The sequence below is a fragment of the Chelonoidis abingdonii genome, chromosome 7, assembly GCF_003597395.2.
Source record: "Chelonoidis abingdonii isolate Lonesome George chromosome 7, CheloAbing_2.0, whole genome shotgun sequence".
In the NCBI taxonomy this organism is placed as follows: Eukaryota; Metazoa; Chordata; order Testudines; family Testudinidae; genus Chelonoidis; species Chelonoidis abingdonii.
In genome coordinates this window covers 4688426-4705448 of record NC_133775.1, presented here as the reverse complement: position 1 = coordinate 4705448, position 17023 = coordinate 4688426, and the positions used below count along the sequence as shown (strand labels likewise).

The following is a 17023-nucleotide window of genomic DNA, read 5'->3' as shown; positions in this document are numbered from 1 at the left end:
TAATGTGCATCTTGAGTTACTCTGTTCCATTGTTGCAGAACACAAAATAGAATACTGAGTTCAAAGACTAATACCAGAGAAGCATACCATTTATACTGTTAATATAATAAACCCTTGCCACAGTAAACACAACCAAAGTTTTTAATATGAAGTATTGTATATGAAAATTAAGTAGTTTTCAATAGGCAAACGTTAAATGGGGGTCTTTCTGGTCAGATTCTAGGCAGGTCAATACTAGGCCCTTCACTATTCAACATTTTCATCACTGATCTGGAATTAAATATAAAATCACAACTACTAAAATTTGAGATGATGCAAGTCTTGGGCAAGTGATAATTAATGAGGAGGGAAAGGCAGTCAAAGAGACATCTGGATCGCTCAGGAAGCTGGGCCCATCAAACAAAACATGTTTTAACACAGCCCCAAGCGCAAGGTTATACATCTAGGAACAAGGAATGAAGGTCATACCTACAGAACAAGGGACTGTGTCCTGGAACGCAAGGACTCTGAACAGAGTTTAAGGGTCACAGCAGATAAGCAACTCAACATGAGCTCCCAGGGCTATGCTGAGGCAAAAATGGGTTAATGCAACTCTTGGTTATATGAGCAGGGAAGCAGTGAACAGGAGTAGCGAGATGATTCACCTCTACACATGGCACTGATAAGACCAATAGTAGAATACTGCCTACAGTTCTGGTGTCTACATTTTAAGAAGGTTGTTGAAAAATTGGAGAGGATGCAGAAAAAAGCCTCAAAAATTATTTGAGGGCTAGAGAAAATGCCTTACAGTGAAAGAACTGACTTCAAAAGCTCTAACTGCTCAGCTTATCAAAAGTAAGTTTGAGAGGTGTCTTGATTACAGTGATGTACCTTCCTGGGAGAAAATACTGGGTGAAAAAATGGTTCTTTAGCAGGGAAAGGCATAACAAGAACCAATGGCTGGAAGCTGAAGCCAGACAAATTCAAATTAGTCCCACATTTTGAACAATGAGAGTGATTAATCATTGGGAAAAAAGTGCCAAGGGACATGGTGGACTCTTCATCTCTGGATGCCATCAAATCAAGACTGGACGTCTTTCCAGAGAATAGGCTATAATCAAACAAGTTATTGGGTTCAGTATAGAGGTAGCTGTGAAGTTTAAGGGCCTGTGATATACAGGAGGTCAGACTAGATGATCTAATTGGTCCCTTCTGGCCTTAAACTCTTTACTATTTATAAACTCTCCAAACTGTGCTAGACATTTCCCTGCCCAAAAGAGCTTACAAGATAAGACAGGGCATGACAGAAGACAGCAACAAAAATGGGAGGGAAAAGGAAGGACAAAGTTTACAAAATTAGAAGTCAGATGGTTACAGCACTAAGATTAGTTCTACGTGCCTCTTAGTATTTTAACAAGAAAGAAAACTCTCACCCAGTGCTCACATACACTGAGTTTTATAATTGTCTATAAGCCAATAATTACTTTTACTTAATTATTTTAATCAAACCCATAAAAGACTAGCCAAATTATCCCCTGCCTTTGACCTCACCCTGTCCTGCTTTTACAATTGAACCCAAGATGTGGACTTTGATAACAACAGATTTTACCTAGATATCCCTTATGGCTCAAAATTTAACCCTGCATTGCTTTAATTTAAACAAGGTGTAATTTACTACTATAGGATTTCTCTGTTTCCACAGATTTGTGCAATAGATAACTAACATGCTAAACATATTTGGAATCATGTCAAATTCAGACTACTACTGCTGTCAACTATATCGGCTCTTTGCACACCACACTACTTGGACTGCACACTCTGTATTCTTGACAAAAACTATGTACTGTCAAAAATTATTCTGGATCTAGAAAAAAAAATTTAAATCTCAATTATTTTTACCAGACACAATAAACTGGTAGTTGTTTATGTTGAGAGATTTGTAACAATACCTTTACTGACACCATGAAAATATCATTTAAATTATTTCTAGAGTTAACTGCTCTCCCTGCAGTAAAAATAACATTTGTTACATGTGCTAAAAAATACTCTAAGTGCATTCTTGAAATTGAACACTACAGGACATTGGACTTGGACTGGGAAACTGGACACTAGTTTTGGATTCTCTGACATGTACTCTGTAGTTAGACACTCTTCTTCCAAGGTAATTTATGAGAACGTTTGTTGAAGTACCTGATTGCTATATGCAATCTTAGTGGTTTTGAACCAGTAACATACTAACAAATCTTGAGTCATTTTATTCCAAGCTTCTGTAAAAGACTAACTAATACACCTAGTTTTGTATTCACTTTCTGGCTGACAATGAAAACAATGAATATTTCAGTTTCAATAAAATCTACAATATAATCAATTATCAAATAATTTTAACACCAAAATTCACTCATGCTCCTTCTCTTGCTCACAGGGGTACCGTGAGGAACATTTCTTAATGACAGTGAGGAGTTTACTCTATGGGAATAAGTACCACAGAAAAGCCAATGAGAGAATAAATAAATATATTCATTGTTGTTAAATAGTACCTTAGAATCACAGATATTAGAGATGAAAGAGAAACTACCAGGTTTTTCCAGTCTATCTCCTTGCCAATGCAAGATTGAACAGAAAAAATGTATCTATAGTAGACAAAAGTTTACACCAACTATATGAAACTTTGGATAGGCTTTGTTATAAATTCTAACTTCAGTAAAATTGTTAAAAAATCATGCAGATTTCTATTTTAATCCTCAATTCTTTTATAGAAGAATTAAGGGTTATAAGAGAAGTCTGTGTTCTAACTAGTGATTTCTTTACAACAACCCAGGTTTTTTAAAAGCTTGACTAACCTGTTGCACTTTTCAAGTTCTATCACTTTTAGGAGCAGATTTCATTCCAGAAATCCAACAAGTGGGCTCAATATTTGATGTACAGTAGAGTCATGCCTACTAAATGGAATCCATATTTTAGAACTAATACAGCTGCAGAAGATTATCTCTGATTACTTGTCTTGCCTAACCCTAACAATAAACAGCATTAAACCAAGGTTAATTATTAACTGGATTTTCCTCTGCCTTTAAAAGCAACTTTCAGACAAGATCTTTAACTGTCTTTTGTTGACATATTTCACAAAAAGTTCTTTTTATGAGAAACAGACATTTTGAAGATGAAAACAAATATTTAAGAATTTTTGTTCACAATGGAGCAAAATATTCAAATCTGAAATCTGCACGTTAATGAAAGCACCAGCTGCATGGCAACGTTAACTAGATATGGAAGTTATAGCTTTAATTATAGTAATTTAGAGATGGAAGCAATTTTGTAAGCTTTGATAGAACTGACAACAGGAATAATTAGTTCTTCAAAATAGATAAGAACGAGTAAGCATCTGGCTCAAAGTGATTATTTTCACATTCAATAATAGTTTAAGAGTTGTTCACCCCAGAACAACTGAAAAACATTGCTATTGTTCATTCTGTAGATTTGGTACGCTACACACTACGATATCACACACATTTATATAATGAATATGTCTTATTCATCTTTGCCATTGTGTAGCTGTGGCTTCCTAGAACTACGTTCTAACTTGCAAACACTCATTCAGTCCAGCCTGTTCACTTCTCTCCATTAAAGAGAAACTTGTGTTTGTGTGCATCTATCTGGAACATACACCGACCAAATTCTTATAAGTGAAACTTGCTTGCAGGTTACTAAAGAAGTAAACCAGATAAACACTGCAAGTCTCTGACTAGACTAAGATTGTAACATTTCGTTTTAAAAATGTATATAAAATTGCAATTGGTTTGTAAATAACAAGCACAACAACTAGTTATTTATGAGCATAAACATATAAAGGCCTTGGAGGGTTCCAGACTACTAAATGCTTCATTGCAGAAACCCTATTTATTTGTAAAGGAAATCTTTCTTTCCACTTCTAACTCATTCAGTAATCTGAATCTAGGTAGCAGTGACCCCCTGGCTTGTGCTATGGGGCTAAACATAGCAGTATACACTTTCCTCCTGGGGCTGCAGCCCAGGATCTGAAACCTGGCCAGGTGGTGGGTCTGAGAGCCTAGTCTCCAGCTCCAGCAGGAATGTCTACACTGCTATCTTTAGCCCTGTAGCGTGAGCTGCCCAAGTCAGTTGACCAGGGCTCTGAGACTTGCTGCTGTGGGTTTTTTTGTTTGTTTTGTTTTCTTGCAGTGTAGATGTACCGTTAGGCATAGATGCTGACTCAGTGGGTGCACTGCAGCTCAAGCACACACTGTAAAAAATAATGGGGGTGCTCAGCACCCATAGGGCCAGATTAATCTTTTGCTGGTCCCAGCGCCTGGGCCATGGTCCCACTCTCTGCTCCACCCGCGCTCCACTCCGAGGCCACGCTTCCCCTCAGCCTCTTCCTCAGGCCCCACCCTGCCTCTTTCCTCCCGAGGCCCAGCCCACCGCTAACATGGAGAGGGAGGGAGGGGACAGGAGCACCCACCAGCAAAAATAAAATCACCACCTGTGCCCTTAGGTAATTATATAGCCGCCATTACCATATACCTGAGCATCTCACAATATTTAATATATTTATCCTAACAGCATTTCTGTAAATTAGGGAAATACTATTATCCCAACTGCACAGAGTGGAATTGAGGCAAAGAGAAACTAAAGTCCAGATTTGTAAAGGTATTTAGGCACTGCTCCACTCAACAATGCAAGACATAAGTAACTTAGGAGTCACAGGGCATGTCTACACTACGAAATTAGGTCACATTTATTTAAGTCGACATTTTTCTCTGATTTTACAAAGTCAATGCTGCATGTCCCCTCTATGCACATTCCATCGGCGAAGCGCATCCTCACTATCATGACTAGCATCGACTCACGGAGCGATGCACTGTGGGCAGCTATCCCACAGTTCCTGCTGCCGATTGGAATTCTGCGTTAGGCTCCAAATGCCTGATGGGACAAAAACATTTTCGGGAGTTGTTTTGAGTACATATTGTCTCCTCCCTCCGTCCCTGAAAGCAACAGCAATCATTTACGCACCTAAGCCTGGGTTACTTGTGCAGATGCCATAGCACGGCAAGCATGGACCCTGCTCAGCTGTACACTGTTGTTGTGAGCGTCACAAACACCTCGCACATCATCCTGCGATATTTGCAGAGCCCAGCCAGGAGCTGCCACATGGAAGAATGTGATACCTCGCAAATACCCCTGCTGGAAGCCATGTAACGGAGCAATCTGGACACGCTGGCAGTGGCAGCCAGGCTTGTTGACACAGTGGAACACCGCTTCTGGGCCCAAGAAAAAGCACAGACTGGTGAGACCGCATAGTTATGCAAGTATGAGATGAGGAGCAGTGACTGCATAACTTTCAAATGCGTACGGCCACTTTCATGGAACTTTGCAAATTGCTTTCCCCAGCCCTGACATGCATAAATACCAAAATGAGACCTGCTCTGACAGTTGAGAAGTGAGAGGCGATAGCCCTGTGGAAGTTTGCACTGGTCAGTCAGGAATCAGTTTGGAGTAGGTAAATCCACCATGGGGGCTGCTGTGATCCAAGTAGCCAGGGCAATCAATTCACTTCTTCTAAGAAGGGTCGTGACTCTGGGAAATGTGCAAGACATAGTGGATGGCTTTGCCGTGATGGGGTTCCCTAACAGTGGTGGGGCGATAGACAGAACGCACATCCCTATCTTGGCACCAGACCACCTTGCCAAAGAGAACATAAACTGCAAGTGGTACTTCTCAATGGTGCTGCAAGCCCTAGTGGATCACAAGGGCCATTTCACCGACATCAATGTGGGGTGGTCGGGAAAGGTACATGACGTGCACATCTTTAGGGATTCTGGTCTCTTCAGAAAGCTGCAAGAAGGAACTTTCTTTCCAGACGGGAAAATTAACACTAGTGATGTTGAAATGCCAATAGTTTCCTTGGAGACCCAGACTACCCCTTGCTCCTGTGGCTCATGAAGCCGTACACAGGCAGCCTGGACAGCAGTAAGGAGCAGCTCAACCATATGCTGAGCAAGTGCAAAACGGTGGTAGAATGTGCCTTTGAATGTTTAAAGGGGCGCTGGCGCAGTTTACTCACTAGGTTAGACCTCAGCGATTGCAATATTCCCATTGTTGTTGCTTGCTGTGTACTGCATAATATCTGTGAAAGTAAGGGGGAAAAGTTTCTGGCAGGGTGGGGGGTTGAGGTAGAATGCCTTGCAGCCCCTTTCGAGCAGCCAGACAACCGGGCAATAAGAAGAACACATTGAGGCATCTCTGAGAGGCTTTGAAAACCAGTTTCATAAATGATCTAACACAGATGTGACAGTTGTGTGTGTTGTTCCTTACTAAGCTTCCCCCTTTTTTGCATGTACCGCCCTGTAAAGCAAACCCTCACCAACCACAATGTGCACTGTGAATAAAGAGCCTCTTGTCTTCAATTCATGCATTTTTATTGTGCTAACAAACACTGAACAGAGCCAGCAATGAATAGCAAAGATAACCCAGGTCGAAGGGTCTGATAACATGGCGGGGGAGGGGCAAGGACATGTAGCTTACTACAATTGTGCTGTCTAGCAATCAAAGCTGTAGGAATGAGAGCCTTCTGCTCCATGAACCATCCCCTGGAGTTGAGTTCAACAGATAACGGGGCTCCCCTCTTCCCCTCAACACACACACATTCCAGGATGTCTGGGAGAGGAGCATATGGAACTTGGTGAGGAGGGCAGCTGGTTCATCACTGGGTGCAGCAGGACTCTAAGGTCTAGCTGCCTTTCCTGCACCTCAACCAGACACCTCGACATGTCTCTTTGCTCCCCCATAAGCCACTACATCTCCTCTTGCGCGTTACGCTCTTGATCCCTGCATGCTTTCTGCCTTCTTTATCACTGTGCATTCTCTCTGACAGTGTAAGCCTCCATACATTCAGCTGGACCCTGTCAGTCTCAGAGGAATGCATCAAATCACAGAACGTCTTCCCGTGTCCGCTTTTTTCGCCTTCTAATCTGGGACAGCCTTTGCGCTGGTGTGGAGGAAGCACCCACAGACAATGTTGCAGCTTCAAGGAAAAACATACATTGCTGAAAACACAAGGCTAACTCTTGCAATGAATGAAACACTTCAGGGAATAAGAACGTAAGAACATAAGAATGGCCGTACCGGGTCAGACCAAAGGTCCATCTAGCCCAGTATCTGTCTACCGACAGTGGCCAATGCTAGGTGCGCCAGAGGGAGTGAACCTAACAGGCAATGATCAAGTGATCTCTCTCCTGCCATCCATCTCCATCCTCTGACAAACAGAGGTTAGGGACACCATTCTTTACCCAGCCTGGCTAATAGCCATTTCTGGACTTAGCCACCATGAATTTATCCAGTTCCCTTTTAAACACTGTTATAGTCCCAGCCTTCACAACCTCCTCAGTAAGGAGTTCCACAGTTGACTGTGCGCTGTGAAGAAAGAAATTCCGTTTATTTGTTTTAAAACCTCTACCTATTATTTCATTATTGACCCTAGTTTTGTATTATGGGATAAATAAATAACTTTTGCTTATCCACTTCTCCACATCACTCAGATTTTATAACTCTATCATATCCCCCTTAGTCTCCTCTTTTCCAAGATGAAGAGCCTAACCTCTTTAATCTTTCTCGTTATGGGACCCTCTCAAACCCTACATATTTTAGTTGCCCTTCTCTGAACCTTTTCTAGTGCTATAATAACTTTTTTGAGATGAGGAGACCACATCTGTACGCAGTATTCAAGATGTGGGCGTACCATGGATTTATATAAGGGCAATAATATATTCTCAGTCTTATTCTCTATCCCCTTTTTAATGATTCCTAACATCCTGTTTGCTTTCTTGACCACCTCTGAGCACTGCGTGGACATCTTCAGAGAACTATCCATGATGATGCCAAGATCTTTTTCCTGACTCGTTGTAGCTAAATTAACCCCCATCATATTGTATGTATATTTACTGCTGTGAGTATGAGGCCCCATTTTGTCTTTTAAAGGAAGCGCCTACCAGTAAGGTACAACCCATGGCAGAGCACTGGGCAGCAGATTTCAGTTTGCAAGCAGGCATGGTAAGCACACAAGAAAGGGTAAGAGATGTCAGGGCACACCCAGGGACATTTTTTGGTGGGGAAACTGTTGGCACAGGCTTCTCCAGGAAGTACCCTTTGCGAAGCTGGACTGGCCGCCACTGTATCTCAATTGTTTATCTCAAATTAAACATTAACCACAATTGCATTTAACCTCTGTAGTGTGATTATAAGTGTGCACTCACCAGAGGTGCCTTCCCCGCCATCACAGTCCCACAACAGTAGGTCCTGGAAGGGGATTGGCTCCAGAGTTAGGAAAATGTCCTGGCTGTTGGGGAGAATGGATCCTAAGCTTGCCAGCTATGCATTCTCCTCCTTCTCTTCCTGTTCCGCATCAACAATGTCCTCCTCATTGTTGCCCATGGCCACCTGGGGCCCCTGGGAGGTATCCACGGAGAGCGCTGGGGTACTGGTTGGGTTCCTGCATAGAATCGCATGCAGCTGCTCATAGAAGCAGCATGTCTGTGGCTCAGAACCAGAGTGACTGTTCGCCTCCCTTGTCTTCTGGTACGTTTGCCTGAGTTCCTTTATTTTCATACGGCACTGCTGTGTGTGCCTGGTATAGCCATTTTCCCCCATCCCCTGCGCGATTTTGGCATAGATGTCAGCATTTCTTCTTCTAGTTCAGAGCTCTGCCTGCACAGACTCTTCTCCCCACACAGCAATCAGATCCAGTATCTCCTGTATGCTCCACACTGGAGCATGTTTGCGGCCCTGGGCAGGCATGGTCAGCTGTGTTGGTGAGCTCTCCACACTGATCAAACAGGAAATATAATTCAAAAGTTCCCAGGGCTTTTCCTGTGTACCTGGCTGAACTGCAGTGGAACTGAAAGTTCTGTCCCGAGTGGTCACACTGGAGCACTCTGGGACACCTCCCTGAGGCCAAACCCATCAAATTACACAGCATTGTGTCTGCATTACCCCTAATTCGACTTGGGAAGGCAGACCCTAGTGCTACTCCTCTTGCCGAGGTGGAATACAGGTGTCAATTTCACAAGTCCTTTAGGTCGGTGGAAAGGGTTCAGTAGTGTAGACATGCACATTATAAATTCGACCTAACATGGCATATGTCGATCTAATGCCACAGTGTAGACCAGGCCAGAGTCTTAAGCAATTTGGATGCTTAGGAGTGTATGTCTCAATGAAAGTCAATTGGACTTAGGCTGCTGAGTTCCCAAGTCACTTTTCAAAATGAGACAGGCTCCTAAGTCATGTAAGGCCTTGCCATGCTGAGCAGAGCAATACTTAAACACTTACACAAATCTGTGCCAAAATGACTTGCCCACGGTTACACAGGAAGCTTGTAGCAGAGCAGGAAATTGTATTTGAACAGACGCAGAGCTTTCATCTCCACCCCTCAAAAGCCCCTCAATCACTGTGACAACACCACTATCCTCCCTATCACTCAGGTCTCGAACCCAGATGCCATCTTTGACTTGACCCTCTCTTTAGATACTCTCATCCAAGCTATGTCTAAATCTTGATGATTGTTCTTGCATAACATCTCTAACATACAGCCTTTCTTCCTCAGCCACGCAGCTAAAACTCTCATCCAGGCTTTCATCGTCTTGTATCTCAACTACTCCAACATCCTCTTCTTTGGCCTTAGCAAATGCAACCTTGTCCCTTATAGCCATTCAAAACACTGCTGCTAAGTGCAGAGATCATTTTCCTGGCTCAAAGCCTTGACCACATCTCCTTTCTTTCTGCATCCAGCCACTGGCTCCTCTCTCTCCATTGCATCAAATGCAAACTACTTGTCTTCACTTTCAATGATGCCAGCCTTCACTGCCCACTTTTAACATTTTCAGTCAACCGCCCTCTTGCTTTCTTCTATTCTGCTCTTTCACATGTGGGAGGAGCTCTCTGAAAACAACCGCAAAATAACCTCGGTGTCCTCTTTAAAACTCTACTCTGCCACAGTGCCTACAAAACACTTGACAATGGCAAGTAAGCTGATGTGCTGAGATCACTGCCTATCATGCTGACCAATACTGTTGCAGTTTTCCCTTGTCCTCCATCTGTCTATATCCACCTGCTCACTCTTGTCTTTACTTAGATTAACTCTTTGGGACAGGGTCCACCTTTGCATTTTGTGTTCACACAGCATCTAGCACTATAGGGCCCAAGCCTGAAGTCATCTAGGTGATTCTATGATTCTGTCTCAGTGGTCACCACTGTCATGGAATCCATTAATTTTGCCATTTATTTCAACTCCACTGTGAAAGGTCACCACTGTCATAGAACAGTGAATTCTGCCATTTATACGGACCCTGCTGCCACACATTAACCACTGATTAGTTTGCTTTGATCTAGTCCTCTGAACCAGGACTAGATCAAAGCAAACTAACAACCAGTTAACGGGCAGCAGCAGCAGGGTCTACATGAATAGTTTGTTAGCTCGCTTTTATTTAGTCCTGTTTCAAAGAGGACTAGATCAAAGCAAAGCAAAGCAATGAACTGTTAAAGTGTGGCAGCAGAGTCCACACGAACAGTTTGTTAGTTCATTTGGATCAGCTGTGTCCTCTCCCCTACCCACTATTACCTCTTACATCCCTGTCTGCCATTTGCCCCTGCACCCACTCAACGCCTGGTAGTTCCCCCACTCCACTCCTGCCTCCCCTAGCTGAGCCTCTGCTCCCCATTTCTATCCCCATCTTCCACTCTAACCCCACCTCCAACCTGAAGACCCCGCTTCCCAGTGCCGATTTCCTAGAAGGGCCAGGACTGGGTCTTTACCCGTGTTCCCTGTGGTGACAGCTCTCAGCTCCTTGAAACTACTTGGGAATTTGGTAACTTTCTGGTTTGTTCACTTAGTGATTGGATCGATTTCTAGAATCCTCTAGCAGCTAGAAATTCTTAGGCAAACTCATTGGGATTGCGCTCATTTGCCTGATACATCAGTTCTCTGCTGAGCCCATTGATCTGAATATTCAATGTCCTTATCAGGTGTACATCGATAGTAACTTAGCAACTGCCATACTGCGTGGGTCAGTGATCTTGTCCAGTAGTCTGCCTCTGACAGTGGCCAGAACTGCTTCTTCTTAGGAAGAAATTTGGCTATAGGCATATATGGGATAACCTGCCCTCAGGGAAAGATTTCTCTTAACTCCCAATAGCTTGAGGATAGCTGAAACTTGAGGGAACTGATGAGTCAGAATGTTGTCTGCCACCATCACCTGAGCCAGTATCCTAATCAAATCTCTGCCAGTCAGTGTATATGAGACACCACCAAAGACAGTGAGCTCTATCTTCTTTTTTAATTGTGGCACTCAGCTTCCAGGTTGTTGCACACATCTTGAATCCAAAGGAGATTAACAAGCACTGAGGTAAATACTGAACCCTCTAAGTACCAAGTCATACCATTTCTTTTTTTAAAGACCAAGTCATTTTCTAACCCCACAGCCTGAGAAGAAAAACAAGTAGCCTCTAACAGAATGAAGGATTTTTTCATAAAACTGGTCTAGAATTGAACTATCCTTGGCTAAGACCATCCAGTTTGCCATAAAGGATGGGGGAACTGAAGTATCAAGAATTGTGATGACCTCAGTCTCAGTGTGAGAAACCATCTGATGAGATGCCTTGAATCGGAAGGCGCAGGGGGAGTTGGTGCTCCAGGGTACCAGCCTGGGAGGATTTTCTGGGCACTACTCTGTCCCTTTGGGTACGACTATACTACCGACTGGATCGTCTGGTAGTAATCAATCTATTGAGGATCGATTTATCACCTCTCATCTAGACGTGATAAACCGCTCCACGAATCAATGCCCATACTCCACCTCGGCAGGAGGAGTAAGCAGCATTGACGGGGGAGCCATAGCAGTCGATTAGCTGCTGTGAGGACAGCCAGGTAAGTTGAACTAAGATACTTCGACTTCAGCTACATGAACAGTGTGGCAAAAGTTGCGTATCTTAGATCGATTCCCCTCCCTGCCCCCCTAGTGCAGACCAGCCCTGTGGGGAGTGGCACTATAGTCTTCTGTCAGCTGATTGGTACAGCTCCCTATTTAAACAGAGGAGAAGCAACCAATTCCCAGATTGGCTGGAGCCTTTTCCCCACACTCCCCACGAGAAAAGAAAGCATCACATAAGGCCCACTATAGTGCATCCTTCTGTCTAACTGTAAATTAAGGTAGTTCTATATATGACTGTGAAAGCAGCTGCACATCTGACAGACAATAACTGGAAATACAAGATATCGTTGTCAGGTAATGCAACTTTAGGCTGCACTTTTGCACTAGTGCTCAGCTAGAGGGAGGGAACAAAGGAAGAACTTTTTCTTGTTAAGAGGCAAAGGAAGAGAAATATTAGTGGGAATAACAATAACCACACTTAAATACAAAAGCTATACATTCAGTTGGCAATGAACACAATAGTGAAGATCTGAGAACATTTCTGTCTTAAAGGTTACAGTAATACAAGACCAGATGCTCTTGGAGTTCAAACTTACTTCTATTAGCATTCCACATGTTTCAGCATTTTAATGAATATATCAGCTAAAGAGAATAAGTCCTTAACAATGCAAAGGTTATGAAGCATACAGCTTTAAGATGCCTAGAACATTTGTTCCTTTTTCTATGAGGAATGGTCATGGTTCATTCAGTTAAAAGCAAATTTTCATCTAAAATACTGTTTTGATTTTTACATAACCTCTTTTCATTTTCTTATTTAGAAATTAAGTTCGAGATGCAGAATCACCTCACAAGTCGGAAAGGGATCTCTCTGAACTGTGAAAGGCAAGGCTAAAATTGGTCAGCTAATTAATGTCGAACTTGTCCAATGTTTCTAGCTGCTGCACACCTGCCCCATCCACTCAGTACAGTCTAGACCTTTTGAATTATTAATAATAGAGGAAGAACTCTGCCAAGTCAAATGAAACAAATGTCACAGTGAATTACAATGAAGAGGATAGCCATTCTCAATATAAATCAAACCCCATGTTATCCTCTGTCATTCTGCATACATTCTCTATGCCCCCTCGCTCCCTTCCTCCCCCCCAAAAAAATAACCCCATCTTCTGTTTTTCATTTCAGGAAGCAAATAAACTCATGGAAAAGAAATTGCTAATCTTTAGAAGAGTATCCATATGCAGTATATAATAAGAAAAACACAAAACACTACCCTTGTCAAACACGCAGAGAATAGGCATCACAGTCTACATCTATCTTATTATTGCATTACACTGAGATGAGATAATACACGGATTTCTTAGAGGGGTGGTTTAACAAGCCAAACCCTAAAAGCTGACCTAGATGTTTTTATTTTCCATTTTCCCCGCCTGTATTTTCCAAATTTGGAATGCTTCACAAACAGGAATTAGCTCTGTATGTACGTCTCTTCTCAGCAGTTCTCATAAAAGATTAATTTTATTTTCAAGTTTGTAGCCCACCAAATATGATGTCAAAAAATCAGTCTCACAAAATTGCAAAGTTAGTTTACATTGTTTGAAATGTTTGAAATATTTTTTGTCCATGTCACTTACATAGTATAAATTTACATTGTTGAAAAGAATTATATTAACATTTTCTAAACACCCTATGCAGATGCATCCCGAACATCTATCCTACAAGCTATACATTAAAATAGTAAGTTTTTCAGATATGAAACTGTATTAATATATAAAAGTATTCCGCCTATCAAAATATGCTCATATAGAAGCCACGTTAAGCTGTATCATGTAAAAAATGGAAAGTTCATTTTAATAATACATTTTCTTAAAAATCAGACATACTAATCTTACATGTCAATAAACCACCTCTTTATTAGCTAATCACAGTTTTAAAAGTCTTAGTATAAAAATAATTTATATTTGTATTTTAAATCTACTTTTAGTCTAACAGTGCATCATTAAACACGCAAAGTCTTATGTTTGCTTTGCAGAAATAATCTCAGAATCAGGTTGGTTTAATAGAGCTTCAGGTTCTCTAGGGAATATGAGAATTTTAATATTGTTGCATACTGGAGTAACAACCAAGAACATTCATGTGAAGGGTGTTCAGATACACACTATCTAATTATTTGCAACATTTCAACCGCTATGCTATATATGCTAAATAACTAGAACCTATAGTAATGCGATAAAAAAAACATTTTGTATTTGAATACTGTACCAAATGAAAAAGCATTTAGTATCTTTTTTGCTGAAAGCCATTGAATTAAAATTCATGCTATCATTACGATTTGCAACCAAAGCCCTTTCAACAGAGTGTATGAATGCTGACAAGAGATTATTTGCCAAAGATCCTGAATACTTCCACCACAAAATAGAATTGTGAGAAAATGTCTTCTCCACTTCATAAACAGTATCATATCTGACCAAATTTAAAATATTGTCAGGATTAGATTAATGCCAGTACATTATTTATTCCAAGGAAACAAATTATTGGAAAGAAATCATCGACTAGTGAATGAAAAACAACCCTCTGCCCCAGCCAAAATGAATTAAAAAATCTACATGCCCAGCACATAGCAGGCTGATTATTCCTCGCCCTCAGGTAGGGAATGACTTTACCCAGCCAGTAACATTACTGGTTTACTTTGCAGACTCCTGACTGCTGGAGTTAATCACTTACAGAGAGTGTCCCATCAATACCAGTTATTGGGGTCTGCTCTCTTCAGCACCATCAAACAGGTTTTGCCCCATCTGGTGAAACGGTCATCATCTTTCTAAGTGAGCAAAGGCACTACTCCTTGCAACGGATAAAGGAGACGGATATTTAGAAAAAAGGCAAGAAAGTTGCAGGAAAATCCTAGACTTCTCCAGACCAAATGACGTGTTAGGAAAGTCTCATTTAGGGTATGTCTAAACTACAGGATTATTCTGATTTTACATAAACTGGTTTTGTAAAACAGATTGTATAAAGTCGAGTGCACGCAGCCACACAAAGCACAATAATTTGGTGGTGTGCGTCCATGTACTGAGGCTAGCGTCGATTTCTGGAGCGTTGCACTGTGAGTAGCTATCCCATAGTTCCTGCAGTCTCCCTCGCCCCTTGGAATTCTGGGTTGAGATCCCAGTGCCTGATGGGGTAAAAAACATTGTCGCGGGTGGTTCTGGGTACAGCCTCACCCCTCCCTCCGTGAAAGTAGCAGACAACCTTTTCGCACCTTTTTTCCTGGGTGAACTGTGCAAACGCCATAGCACAGCAAGCATGGACCCTGCTCAGATCAAGACCGCAATCGTGGACGTTGTAAACACCTCGCGCATTCTCGTGCAGTCTATGCTGAACCATGACCTGCAAAGCCAGGCGAGGAGGAGGCGGCTACTACGGCAGCACGGCGACGAGAGTGGATGAGGACATGGACACAGAATCTCTCAAAAACCGCGGGCGCCCTGTGCTTTGGAGATCCTGCTGCTAAATGGGGCAGGTTTCTAGCCATATGAACGCACGATTTGAGGGCTGGGAAAACAAGCACAGACTGGTGGGACCCCCAATGTTTTGCAGGTGTGGGAGACTTCGCCAGTGCAGCCGAAAATCGTTCGCAGCGATAAGGCACTTTTCATGAACTTTGGTGGACTTGCCTTTCCCTGCCCTGAAAGCGCAGAAATACAAGATAGAAGAGCAGCCCCTTCACAGTTGAGAAGCGAAGTCTCTCTCACAACACAACGGAGGCCAATACCGTCAATTTGCGGCCACACTAACCCTAATCCGACATGGCAATACCGATTTCAGCACTACTCCTCTCGTCGGGGAGGAGTACAGAAACCAGTTTAAAGAGCCCTTTATATCGATATTAAGGGCCTCGTTGTGTGGATGGGTGCACGGTTAAATTGGTTTAACGCTGCTAAATTCGGTTTAAATGTGTCGTGTGGACCAGGCCTTAGACTGTAATCAGAGTCCATGCTGGATACCATAGTTGAGAGCTGAATGCTCTAGTGATGTGGAGCCAAGAACCCTATTTCTAATTCTGGCTCTGACATATTAATTGATATCAGTATTGCAGTAGCATTTAGGAGTCCATTTGGCTAGATTCTATACAAACACAGAACCCAAAAACAGACCCCTGCCCCAAAAAGTTTCAATTTAAGAGATGTAATATGGAGCCTTGGACAAGTCACAAGATCTTTGCAACAATTTCTCCATCTGTAGAAGGAACATTATAAAAAAAATCGACTTGTCAACTGCTAGAAGATAAAAGCACAATATAAGTGCTAGACATTTATTATTTTGAACATGATTTTAATATCTTTCCTGCATAAAACATACCAGATAGGTTTAGAACAAATACTCTCTAGTGTGGCTAAATACCTATCCGATTCAGAACTTCTCTCAACACAAATGCACAGTCCAACAGCAGTAAAGAATCTAGCCCCTCAATTCCTGTCATGTGGTTTCTATGCTACCTAGATTCCATATGGGGAAATTGGAGAATGGGTGTATGAGGGTTACTCAAATAAGATTACTGAGTTGTTTTGTGCATGTCTTGTTAAAAAATATGTTCTTCAATATATACAACTCCACCACTCTCCCGAAAATCCTCTTCCAGAGCAACGTGCTGTCACAATCAACTAATCCCCACAACATCAAGCTCCCTTCACCACCCAAACTCCCTTTGTTACTGTCAACATTCCACACTACTCTTCATGTTAAGCGCCTCCCAGACATTTTGGGTTTATTCCAGAGTGAAGCTAAATACAAAGATACACTTGAACGTACTCTCAAAATCCCAAACTGGGGCACCATTGCATATTCTCTCCTTCTCCCCCCCCCATCTCTGCACAAGTTGGTGTATTTACTGTCTCCAGCAATTTTTGCCCCACATACTCCTGCTCTTAAAGTGAATTTTTTATTCTTTTCCCCATGTAGTACTATGATCCTCTTTTGTGCTTTACTTTCCTCAACTCTCCCTCCCTTCAAGTTTTCCCGTATGTTATCACGCCTTATTTTCAGTCAGTATACTTTATTTCTCCTCTTTCTAGGTATGCAGCTCATTTATTCCCTTGTTGCTTTTTTTTTTTTTTTTT

The 17023-nt window shown here is 42.1% G+C and overlaps 1 protein-coding gene and 1 pseudogene across 6 annotated transcripts in view; both read right to left on the bottom strand.

Moving 5' to 3' along the window:
* The window catches only part of MAST2 (microtubule associated serine/threonine kinase 2), a 368160-nt gene that overhangs the window by 107482 nt on the left and 243655 nt on the right, over positions 1 to 17023 (bottom strand). The window lies entirely within an intron of this gene.
* On the bottom strand, positions 6921 to 9695 carry LOC142047137 (zinc finger protein with KRAB and SCAN domains 2-like; annotated as a pseudogene).